The sequence below is a fragment of the Mauremys mutica genome, unplaced genomic scaffold, assembly GCF_020497125.1.
Source record: "Mauremys mutica isolate MM-2020 ecotype Southern unplaced genomic scaffold, ASM2049712v1 Super-Scaffold_100443, whole genome shotgun sequence".
Lineage (NCBI taxonomy): Eukaryota > Metazoa > Chordata > Testudines > Geoemydidae > Mauremys > Mauremys mutica.
The window spans coordinates 230,437-239,189 of NW_025423342.1; positions in this window are offsets into that span (position 1 = coordinate 230,437).

Here is an 8,753-nt window from a genome sequence, read left to right on the forward strand (position 1 = left end):
GGCTAGCTAGTCTGTAAGTCCCAGGGGTCTCTTTGTTCCCCTTTGAAAGATAGGTCCTGTCTTGTTCATGGATGGGAAGATGTTCTTTTTCAGGGATCTCAGATGAGAACTGGGGCACAACACCTGGTTTGTTAAGGCCACAAAAATGGAGGCAGGAACCTCTTCTCTCCTGCTGGCAAAGAACCCCAGGTACATAAAGACAGGGACTCACACCCCTGAATGGGCTTTAGAAAAGACAGTGGTTAAAAAGTTTGGCCCTGACCATTTCTTGTTTCCGCAGACTAGACATTTTAGCAAACTTTAGAATTCCTTGGTGTTAAATACCATGAAACTCCCCTTTCTCCTTCACAGAGGGCTTTATCGCCCCTTATCTCACTCAGGCTCACGACTGCCCAGAGCTCAAGAACTGTCCCTGTTCCCATTGGGCAGATGGGGAGGAGCCTGACGTATAGAGAAGGGAAGTGACCTGTCACCAGATGGATCAGACTGAACAGGTTTCACATCTCGAGGAGGCTCTTACCTTCTAAACAGGGACGGCTGTTTTCTAGTAAAATCACTAAAAGGGAAGGAGAAAACTCGAAAGAGGTTCCTCCTGGCGCTCATGTCCGTGAACCCCAATAGTCCTCAGAGGGAGACCTGGAGAAGGAGACTTGCTGAAGCAAAGCCACAGGGGTCTCTGAGGTTTCCCTGGTCCCCCGCCCCTGTCCTGCCTGGCTGATGTCAGCATCTCTCTGTGAGGTCACCACCTCCCCACCACCTTGGACCAATAGTCTGAGGTCCTGCAAAAGGCCTTTGTGATGTCACTGCCACACCCCTCCCTTGCTGTGCCAATGTCCTGCCCCTGGCCAGGCACTTTGGAAGTTTGAGCTACTCCCTGTGGATCACCCCACTCCAGGAGCGTTCGTTCTAGGCAGCAAGCCGGCTAGACAGGGAAACATCAGACGCTGCTCCCAATGCTACACTCAGTTTTTCAGAAATTAGTTGACTTTATGGCCAGAAGAGACCATTAGAGCATCTAATCTGACTCCCTGCATATCACAGGCCTCCTGTAGGACACAAGAGCTATTTTGGGGGCAAACACATTCCAGAAAGGCATCTAGTCTTCATGAAATGACATCAAGAGATGGAGAATCCATCACTTTCCTTGGTAGTTTGTTCCTGTGGTGAATCATCCTGACTGTTGAATATTTGTGCCTTAGTTGTAATATGAATTTGTCTCTTTTCACCTTCCAGCCATTGGGTCTTGTTGTTCATTTCTCTGCTATTTTAAAGATTCCTTTAATACCCAATATTTTCTCTCCATTAATGCACTTCAGAACTTCAATGAAGTCACCTTTCAATCTTCTTTTGATAAGCTAATCAGGTTGAGCTCTTTCAGTAGCTCACTAGAAGGCATTTTTCTCCAGCCCTCAGAACATCTGGTGGCTCTTTGCTGCCCCAGCTCCAATTTCACAACATCTTTTTCACATGAGGACACCAAAACTGGAGGCAGTATTCCAGTATCAGTCTCACTGATGCCGTGTCACCTCCTGTGACGTTATTGACATAATCTGTAACCGTATAGATCACTGTTGTGACCGCTGTTCTATTTGTAGCCAATATTGTAGAAAGGGTGTCACGTAAAGGGTCTATGGAGAGGTTCTGATTGGCTGGTTATAATTATGCTATTTGTAGATGTGTATCATTTTTATAGTTGACGTTATGAATTCCTGCCCATTTTCCCACTGGCTGGAGCATGGCTAGAGTGTGTCTGTGGTTAATGATGTTGCTGTAGATTGTTCGTTTCCTGCCTTGGCAATTCAGATAGTGCCTTTTCCCAACATATCTCCAGCACATCATTAGTTCCAATAACAGGGGCAGCTTTTCTCTGGGGCACTGAGATTTTTTGGGGAGATGCTGGCTCCTTTCTTTCCCCTCCCTGGAGTAAACTCAGCTTTTTATTCCATGGTTCATGTTTTATGGAATAACAACATCAGCATGAAGAAAGAGGAGAGGGAATATCTCACTGCCAGGGCTGAAGGTGGCCATGTCTCCTCTGTTTGACTGTTACCATTGCAGGAGAGAAGGTGTCACTGGAATCGGATGCCCTGGCTCAGACAAGAGACACAGGGAGGTTTTGCTGTTCATGGATCCATGCAAAGGACATTGTGTCTCTGTGTGAAAATAGGGAGGGAAATGAAACACCCACCTGGTGGTGCCCAAGGCGGAAGGGACCCGTATCGGATTAGAACAGGACACGTTCTCAAGCAGCATGTTTCTTACTCTGCCCATCTGTCAGATTTGATGATTATCAATGGAAATATTTTGCCATTGGGTCCTGTGTTTACACAGAAATTGACATTTACCAACAAACACGTAATTCTCCCAGTCCTGCCTAGCCTGCCGGGGGGGAGTGTAGAAGGACAGAGTCACTCTGCCCAGTGCCCATGCCAGGCCTGGGCTCTCCATGCTGCCCACTTCCCACAACGCTGGGATCCTTCCCTGACCTCCCCCAGACCTCTGCCCCCCACCCCCACTGCTGGGCTCCCCTCCCCACACTGTCCAACTCCCCTGCTTCCAGGATCCCCCCCCACTGCCCTCCTCCCCTCTGAGCAAAAACTCGACGTTATTCCAGGGCCGCCCACAGGATTCAGGGGGCCTGGGACAAAGCAATTTTGGGGGCCCCTTCCAGACAAAAAAGTTGCAATACTGTAGAATACTGCAAAGAATCCTGTGGCACCTTATAGACTAACAGATGTTTTGCAGCATGAGCTTTCGTGGGTGAATACCCACTTCTTCGGATGCAAGCAGTGGAAATTTCCAGGGGCAGGTTTATATAGGCAAGCAAGAAGCAAGCTAGAGATAACGAGGTTAGTTCAATCAGGGAGGATGAGGCCCTGTTCCAGCAGCTGAGGTGTGAAAACCAAGGGAGGAGAAACTGGTTCTGTAATTGGCAAGCCATTCACAGTCTTTGTTTAGTCCTAAACTGATGGTGTTAAATTTGCAGATGAACTGGAGCTCAGCAGTTTCTCTTTGAAGTCTGGTCCTAAAGTTTTTTTGCTGTAGGATGGCCACCTTAAAATCTGCTATTGTGTGGCCAGGGAGGTTGAAGTGTTCTCCTACAGGTTTTTGTATATTGCCATTCCTAATGTATGATTTGTGTCCATTTATCCTTTTCCTTAGAGACTGTCCAGTTTGGCCGATGTACATAGCAGAGGGGCATTGCTGGCATATGATGGCATATATTACATTGGTGGACGTGCAGGTGAATGAACCAGTGATGGTGTGGCTGATCTGGTTAGGTCCTGTGATGGTGTTGCTGGTGTAGATATGTGGGCAGAGTTGGCATCGAGGTTTGTTGCATGGGTTGGTTCTAGGGCAGAATACTGGTCTCACATGAGGGGAAGCGAACACACACAAAAAGGCACCACCCAACATATCAAATTACTAATTACATCCGCTCCCTCCCAATTCCTGCCCCCTTCAGAGCCCCCAACACCCCCCCACTCCTTGTCCCCTGACTGCCCCCTCCTGGGACTCCGGTCCCTGACTGCCCCCCTAGAACCCTACCTGTCCCCTGACTGCCCTGACCCTTATCCACACCCCTGCCCCCAGACAGACTGCCAGGACTCCCACACCTATCCAACCACTCCCCGCCCCCTGACAGGACCCCCAATATACACCAAGACACACCCCGTAATCCAAAGTGGGGGGGCGGGGCGGGGCAGGGACCACGCACCGCTCCTGCCATTGAGGGTACATGGGCAGCTGCTTCTGCCCTAGCACCTGGCTCTAGTGTGTAGCCAGAAGCCCTGGCGAGCAGGCGGAGGGATCCTGCTAGCAAAGGGAGCGTTTGATTTTAGAGTCTGATCCAAACAGACCCAGCAGAGAACACAACCATATCCCTGCCTCTGCCATCCCAGCACAGGGCCCATAAACAAGAGAGGCAGAGACGTGCTCGATACCGTGCATGGGGTGGAGAGGGGGCACAGACCAGGGACGGGGCATGGAGAAAAACCACAGAGAGGGAGAGAAGGAGAAAGTGAGGAAGGAGGAGAAGCCAGGACTGTGTCTCTGGAGGGAAGGTGCGTTCGGATGCAGCATGTTAATGAGACCCTTGCGAACACAAGGGAAAGACGCAGGGAAGGGATTGCAGAGGACAAGCCGGGCTACTCACTCAGTCTCCCCTGTGGGGCCCTGTGGCATTGGGTAGCAGGGCCCAGGAAATGAAAATCTCTTAACCACACAGAATTGTTAACTGCTCCCAAATCCTTTTGTGCCATGGCCGCAAGCTTAGAAGAGCTTAAGCTGTGAGCTGCATGGACGGCCTCAAGAAATCTCTCCTGTGCGGAGCCTCAAGCAGGTTTGCATTGTGTGACCCCGATGAAAAGCCCAGCAGAGAAAGCTTGCAACTGTCCCAGCTCTTTCAGCCGCGTTTGGGGCCTTTAAATCACTCAGGCTGCATCTTCCAAATAAAATGCATTAACAATACAGCTCAGGCAAGTGGGCTCGGGGCCGTGCAGGCTTCCCGGGCCAGCTGATAGCACTTCCCGCTAACGGCTGCTTTTATACGCTTGTGTTTTGCTGTTGAACAGAGGCCCAGACTTCCTCCCATCTAACACCCCCTGCTCCCTGACTGCCCCAGCCCCCAGAAAGTCCCCCCCCCGAACCATCCAACCCTCCCCCTGCTCCCTGACTGCCCCCCAGGACTCCTCTTACCACCCGGCAGCTCGAGCCGCTGGCTGCCTCTGGAGCCAAAGTGAAACACGTGCCAGCACACAGCCCCTCCCCCGCAGCGTGCTGAGGCAGCGGGTGTGTGTGTGTGTGTGTGCAAGGGGGGGTCTGGCTGCTGGAGGCCCAATGGGAGCAGCTCAATAAGGCCCCAGCGGCCAATCAGCAGTGCCACACTCTGCAGGGGGGGGATTCCAGATCTTTCCACCTTATTCCAAATTCCTCCTAAGGCGCCACTTTGGGGGAATGTGCTCAGTGGGGGAGCAGCGGCCCCCCCAGCTCCCCCCAGCTACGCTCCTGCTTGTGGGGGCCCCTGCAAGACCCGGGCCTGGGGCAAATTGCCCCCCTTGCCCCAGCCTCTGGGCGGCCCTGCTAGCAGCTCTTCTGGGAGCGCAGGGGAGGAATGACTCCCCCTTCTCTAGCTTCTCCCCGTGGGGCTCTGGGGAGCAGGGAGGGTTGTGTAATAAATTCCATCCAACTCCCCCGCTGATCCAAGCCGAGGGGCGTCTCAGCCTCCACGATCCCCTTGGCAGGGCCAAACAAGGGACGTTTTCCACTGCCCAGGAGACCCAGCCAGGGACTCAAGGCCGCCCCAGACTTTCCCTTTCTCCCTTCTGGGAAATCAAGTTCAAGTTTTACAAGGAGCTAAAGAAGCCTCAACCCTGCATCTGAATTAATGTCACATTTCTCACTGCCCGACACAAACAAATGTCATTTCAATCCCAGGTGAGTCCACTTCAGTCATTCCTCAGCCCCATTCCTTCACCCTCCTGCCTTAGCATAGGGCATTGGGCCACCATGGGGACGTTTCATGTCCCTCCTCAGTTTCACACAGAGACACAATTTCCTTTGCATGGATCCATGAACAGCAAAACCTCCCTGTGTCTCTTGTCTGAGCCAGGGCATTCGATTCCATTGACACCTTCTCTCCTGCAATGGTAACGGTCATACAGAGGGGACGTGCCCACCTTCAGCCCTGGCAGTGAGATATTCCCTCTCCTCTTTCTTCATGCTGCTGTTGTTATTCCATAAAACATGAACCATGGAATAAAAAGCTGAGTTTACTCCCGGGTGAGGAAAGAAAGGAGCCACTAACTCCCCGAAAAATCTCAGTGCCCCAGAGAAAAGCTGCCCCTGTTATTGGATCTAATGATGTGCTGGAGATATGTTGGGAAAAGGGACTGTCTGAATTGCCAAGGCAGGAAACGAACAATCTACAGCAACATCATTAACCACAGACACACTCTAGCCATGCTCCAGCCAGCGGGGAAATGAGCAGGAATTCATAACGTCAACTATAAAAATGATACACATCTAGAAATAGCATAATTATAATCAGCCAATCAGAACCTCTCCATAGACCCCTTACGCGACAATATTCTACAATATTGGCTGCAAATATAGAACAGTGGTCACAACAGTGATCTATACAGTTACAGATTATGTCAATAATGTCACAGGAGGTGACACGGCATCAGCGAGACTGATACTGGAATACTGCCTCCAGTTTTGGTGTCCTCATTTGAAAAAGATGTTGTGAAATTGGAGCTGAGGCAGCAAAGAGCCACCAAAGGTTCTGAGGGCTGGAGAAAAATGCCTTCTAGGGAGCTACTGAAAGAGCTCAACCTGTCCAGCTGATCAAAAGAAGATTGAAAGGTGACTTCATTGAAGTGTTGAAGTGCCTTAATGGAGAGAAAAGATTGGGTATTAAAGGGCTCTTGAATCAAGCAGAGAAAGGAATAACAAGACCCAATGGCTGGAAGGTAAAAAGAGACAAATTCATATTACAACTAAGGCACAAAAATTCAACACTGAGGATGATTCACCACAGGAACAAGCTACCAAGGAAAGTGATGGATTCTCCATCTCTTGATGTCATTTCATGAAGACTAGATGCCTTTCTGGAATGTGTTTGCCCCAAAAGTAGCTCTTGTGTCCTACAGGAGGCCTGTGATATGCAGGGGGTCAGATTAGATGCTCTAATGGTCTCTTCTGGCCATAAAGTCGACTAATTTCTGAAAAACTGAGTGTAGCATTGGGAGCAGCGTCTGATGTTTCCCTGTCTAGCCGGCTTGCTGCCTAGAACGAACGCTCCTTGAGTGGGGTGATCCCCAGGGAGTAGCTCAAACCTCCAAAGTGCCTGGCCAGGGGCAGGACATTGGCACAGCAAGGGAGGGGTGTGGCAGTGACGTCACAAAGGCCTTTTGCAGGACCTCAGACTATTGGTCAAAGGCGGTGGGGAGGTGGTGACCTCACAGAGAGATGCTGACATCAGCCAGGCAGGACAGGGGCGAGGGGCCAGGGAAACCTCAGAGACCCCTGTGGTCTTTTTCTTATCTAGGATCCTATTACCCCGTCCCGATTTTTCACACTTGCTGTCTGGTCACCCCAGGGTGTGCACATGTGGGGTCCCAGCTGCTCCCTGCCCCCCTCATTGAAGCAGGTGTGCAGGGTTACTGCCCTGGGAACTGCAGGGCACCAGTGGGCATGGGGCTGGCTGGAGGCAGGGCAGGGGCTGACTGGAGGCAGGGCAAGGGGTGCGGGGCTGGCTGGAGACAGGGGTGTGTGGGGCTGGCTGGCTGCAGGCAGGGCAAGGGTTGCGGGGCTGGCTGGAGACAGGGGTGTGTGGGGCAGACTGGCTGGCTTCAGGCAGGGGGGTGCAGCAGAAGTTGGCTGGAGACAGGGCAGGGGGTGTGGCAGGGGCTGGCTGTGAGCAGGGCAGGGGGCGTGGGGATGGCTGCAGGCAGGGGCTGGCTGCGGGCAGGGCAGGGTTGCAGAGCTGGCTGCAGACAGGGCACGGGGTGCGGGGCTGGCTGGAGGCAGGGCACGGGGTGCGGGGCTGGCTGGAGGCAGGGCAGGGGGGTGGAGCAGGGGTTGGCTGGAGCTGGGGCATGCGGGGCTGGCTGGAGACAGGGGCTGGCTGCAGGGAGGGCAGGGGGTGTGGGGCTGGCTGGAGACAGGGGCTGGCTGCGGGCAGGGCAGGGGGTGCGGGGCTGGCTGCAGACAGGGGCTGGCTGCAGGGAGGGCAGTGGGTGGAGGTCACGCAGAAAATGTCCTGAGAGGTATTTTAAGGTGAAGATAACACCATGGTTACCAGGTGACTGGCACATCCTGGGTTAAAGAAAGGAAGGGACCTGGAGTTAATAGTCTGAAGTATTTGTGTTACCAACCCTGTCACTGTCTGACCCCCCTTCAGTGCGGAGCAGGTGTGTGCGTTGCTTGGTGGAACACACAGACTCCTGCAGAGCAGGGGCAGCTGTTTCCATGGCAGAGAGCCTGGCACTTAGGAGACTTTCCTGACTTGCTGTTTTGAAGCAATTCAGTAAAATAACGGTGGAGCTACAATGTCTGGTCCAAAATTTCTGCCCCCCGCTCCTCCCCGGTGCAAAAACACTATTTTAGGATCTAAACAGGAGGCTTCCAGCGCTAGGACACCTGACCAGAGAGCTCAGTGGGGGCATAACAGCTGCTGACTCTGATGGTACGTCCAGACTACCAGCCGGATCGGGGGGTAGCAATCGACTTCCCGGAGTTCGATATATCGCGTCTCATCTAGACGCGATATATCGAACCCCGAACGTGCTCCCGTCGACTCTGGAACTCCATCGGCGCGAGTGGCGGTAGCGGAGTCGACGGGGGAGCCGTGGACATCGATCCCGCGCCGCGAGGACGGGTAAGTAATTCGAGCTAAGGTACTTCGACTTCAGCTACGCTATTCACGTAGCTGAAGTTGCGTACCTTAGATCGAGCCCCCCGCCCCTAGTGTAGACCAGGCCTCAGGGTCCTGGGCTAAATCAATTTGCAGGTGGAGGCGTTTCGATTTATTTGATCGATAATGAGGAAGGCGAAGATTTAATCCCAGGTATTTTTAGTAAATGTCATGGACAGATCACAGGCAAAAACCAAAAGCTCATTGCCCATGACCCGGCCATGACTTATACCATAAATACCCCTCATTGAATCGTGGGGAGGGAGGCCCAGGGGGTCCGTGGCACCAGCTGTGGGCGCAGGGAGTCCAGGGGGCCCGTGGCACCATGTACTGG